General features: G+C 34.6%; 1 non-coding gene across 1 annotated transcript; it reads left to right on the top strand.

The window, feature by feature from the left end:
- The first annotated feature begins 3,114 nt into the window (after positions 1-3,114).
- Positions 3,115-3,186, top strand: TRNAG-UCC (transfer RNA glycine (anticodon UCC)). Its single transcript has one exon. It is a non-coding gene; the product is annotated as a tRNA-Gly (tRNA).
- Positions 3,187-4,021: the final 835 nt, after the last annotated feature.

Raw genomic sequence — 4,021 nt, 5'->3', positions numbered from 1 at the left:
GAAAAAAGTGTGTAGAAATTCATTAAAAAAAAGAATTAAGGCGCGGAAGAATAAATTGAGGGAGATACAGCCGATCAAAGTTTAATAAATTGCACTTCGCGATCTGATATTATCGCCATATTCGGACAGTCCGCCGCCATATTTTATCACGAAAATCAAATTAAAAACTTTTAATACTTTTGAAATTTCAGTAGTGCCATCCAAAAAATAAAAAGTGTTGCCATATAATAATATCAATGCATGGAAAATTCTGAAAATTAAATATCATTTGCCAGATTGGTAGTTTATTATTTAAAATCTTGTAAATACTTAATTTATGTATATATATAACCTAACCTAACTGTGATTTTCTATAACAAAAAAATGACCCTTTAATAACGCCCACTCGCGTCCCCTTTAGAGTTTTATCCCAGTTTTCAAGTAGTTTGTGGGCTACGCTAGGTTTGTATAGACGGTTTGTGATTTAATACTAATACCTTTTTTCCATGTTATTTCCTGTTACACAAAATTGCCCCTTTAATAACGCCTGCTCGCGTCCCCTTTAGAGTTATATCCCAGTTTTCAAGTAGTTTGTGGGCTACGCTAGGTTTGTATAGACTGGTTTGTGATTTAATTCTAATACCTTTTTCCCATGTTCTTCTGCCTACTCTAACCCAAACTAAACACCTAACCTATTTTGTAAAAAAATATTATTATTATATGGCAACACTTTTCTTTTTTTGGTTGGCACTACTGAAATTTCAAAAGTAAATAGTTGTTAATTTGATTTTCTTAAGTCATAATTGATAAATAAAACATGGTTTCTATGTATCGCGTACGAAGTTTCAAAACCCTATAACACAGTTAATAGTGCCGACCCCCACCTAATTCTTTCTTTCAGATTCGGATTCCCCAGCCCTAAATTAGTCTAAATTAAGTTCAATTTCGGTTATACTCCCATAAACCGAATTTTACCCTCAGATCGCGAAGTGCAATTTTATTAAACTTTGATCGGCTGTATCTCCCTCAATTTATTCTTCCGCGCCTTAATTCTTTTTTAATGAGTTTCTACACACTTTTCTCATCTAGAAAGTGCATTTTTATTCAATTCCCAGAGTTTGGCGTGATCTGCATTTCACCCATCATTTGTTATATTTTCTAGGGTATAAAGCCCGCCTTTGACGGGGCTATTTACAGGCTCTAACAACAATCTTTCAGTATTAGGTATTCATATTAAGTATTAATTGAATGAACGGATAGTGCAATTTGTGTAGAAATAGTTTCTAACTTATGATACAACTAGTATAGATGTTAATCTCAGAATATGGGAATGATTATTATAGTTTTCTTCATATGGTTGAGAGAGTTGAATGAGGTAACAGTGGGATGCTTGGGATTTCAGCCAGTCGACGGCGTTGGCAGTCACCTGAGAAAAGACAAAACTAACTAACCAACCATCACGTCGTTTCTACGCAGAGGTAGGCAGAGAGGATGGACCGCAAAACAATTCGGTCTAGACACCACTCCTCTCCTAATTCACATTCACACATCGTCTCCAACATACTCTTCCGTTATTCTGACTCATGACATGTCCCGACTCAAGTATTTGTTTTACTTGACCGTCTTCCTCGGGCGACTCCGACTTCTTCTGTCGTTCACAATTTCATAATATATTCTATTTACACCCTTTTCATCGTTCATTACTACACGCCCATACCATTTTTGGAAAAAATTCGGTTTATGGGAGTCACTCGAATAACCGAAATTGAACTTGATTTAGACTAATTTAGGGCTGGGGAATCCGAATCTGTAAGAATTAGGTGGGGGTCGGCACTATTAACTGAGTTATAGGGTTTTGAAATTTCGTACTCGATACATAGGAACCATGTTTTATTTATCAATTATGACATAAGAAAATCAAATTAGTGACTATTTATTAGTCTCACATTTCAGAAGTGCTAACCAAAAAATAAAAAGTGTTGCCATATAATAATAATATCAATGCATGGAAAATTCAGAAAATTAAATATCATTTGCCAGATTTGTAGTTTATTATTTAAAATCTTGTAAATATTAAATTTATATATATATAACCCAACCTAACTGTGATTTTCTATAACAAAAAAATGACCCTTTAATAACGCCCACTCGCGTACCCTTTAGAGTTATATCCCAGTTTTCAAGTAGTTTGTGGGCTACGCTAGGTTTGTATAGACTGGTTTGTAATTTGATTCTAATACCTTTTTTCCATGTTATTTCCTGTTACAAAAAATTGCCCCTTTAATAACGCCTGCTCGCGTCCCCTTTAGAGTTACATCCCAGTTTTCAAATAGTTTGTGGGCTACGCTAGGTTTGTATAGACTGGTTTGTGATTTAATTCTAATACCTTTTTTCCATGTTATTTCCTGTTACAAAAAATTGCCCCTTTAATAACGCCTGCTCGCGTCCCCTTTAGAGTTACATCCCAGTTTTCAAATAGTTTGTGGGCTACGCTAGGTTTGTATAGACTGGTTTGTGATTTAATTCTAATACCTTTTTCCCATGTTCTTCTGCCTACTCTAACCCAAACTAAAAACCTAACCTATTTTGTAAAAAAATATTATTATTATATGGCAACACTTTTTATTTTTTGGTTGGCACTTCTGAAATGTGAGACTAATAAATCGTCACTAATTTGATTTTCTTATGTCATAATTGATAAATAAAACATGGTTTCTATGTATCGCGTACGAAATTTCAAAACCCTATAACTCAGTTAATAGTGCCGACCCCCACCTAATTCTTACAGATTCGGATTCCCCAGCCCTAAATTAGTCTAAATCAAGTTCAATTTCGGTTATTCGAGTGACTCCCATAAACCGAATTTTACCCCCATTTTTTTAAATCTTTTCATTACTTAAGTCATTACACTTATGTCAGCCTCACATTTTTTGCGAATCTACGTATTGCTCACACAATAATTTATTTTTGAAGTGAAACTTCTTTACGCGCGTCATGCAATTTCGAGGACCGGAGTAAAACCGACTCATGACCGAAACGAAAATGCGGGTACCCCCACCACCGATTAAAGTTCATTTGATCTAGTCAAAGTTTTGAAGTAACATATAAATGCTTCTTAGCTCATCCCGACAACTGGCGTTGGTGGTGTAATGGTCAGCATAGTTGCCTTCCAAGCAGTTGATCCGAGTTCGATTCTCGGCCATCGCACATTATTTTTTTGTTTTTAACGCCTTTTTCATTCAATATCTTATTTTTTAGTAGGTCAGAACATTTTTTAAAAGAAAATAATATTGCAAAATAATAAAAACACTTATCTCACTGTGATAAAACATTACTCCGCTAGAGCGCGCTTTGCGTTATTGTGTTGGATTAAAATTATTATCTAATCCGTATATTATGATAATTGTATTACATTTATTTAATTAATTTATTTATTTTGATAATATGTAATAATTTACAGAAAAAAAAATTAAAACTATCTCCCTCTGATAAAATATCCGTTCGCTAGAGCGCACTACGCGATCTTGTGTGGGATTCTATTTCTGTACATTGTACATTATTTTTAAAAATATATTATATTTTGGGTGTGATGTAGGTAACATTATAAAACATAACAAGCTCTCATATTTTCAGAACCTACATAATATAATCAATTTATGCGGCTTTGCTTACAGTTGGTGCTCAGCGTGGTTGGCTTTCAATCAGTTAAGCGAGGTTCGATTCTCGGTTGTGGCATTTTTGAAGTGAAACCTTGTTGAGGTGGGGGAGCCGCTCACGAACGTTCTCTCTCTTCTCTTCTTTCCTCTCTCTCAGACACCAGCGAACTGCGCCACGCCAAGCATCAGCTGAAACTAGAAGTTTCACTTCTGTCTTGCGTAGGCTTGACACACCCACTTTTTTTATATAATAATTATAAACTTCCTTATGAGATTTTTAATGAATAACTGCGTTTTACAGAGAAAACAAGAGCCTTTTGTTTGAAGGACAAACATTAAAAAAAAAACTTAAGAAATGAACCTACGTGTATTCAACACATGAGAAA

This window comes from Hesperophylax consimilis, chromosome 24 (assembly GCF_061612785.1).
Source record: "Hesperophylax consimilis isolate HC1 chromosome 24, BYU_Hcon_1.0, whole genome shotgun sequence".
Lineage (NCBI taxonomy): Eukaryota > Metazoa > Arthropoda > Insecta > Trichoptera > Limnephilidae > Hesperophylax > Hesperophylax consimilis.
The sequence above is the reverse complement of the archived record's forward strand: the minus strand, read 5'-3'. Positions and strand labels throughout refer to the sequence as shown.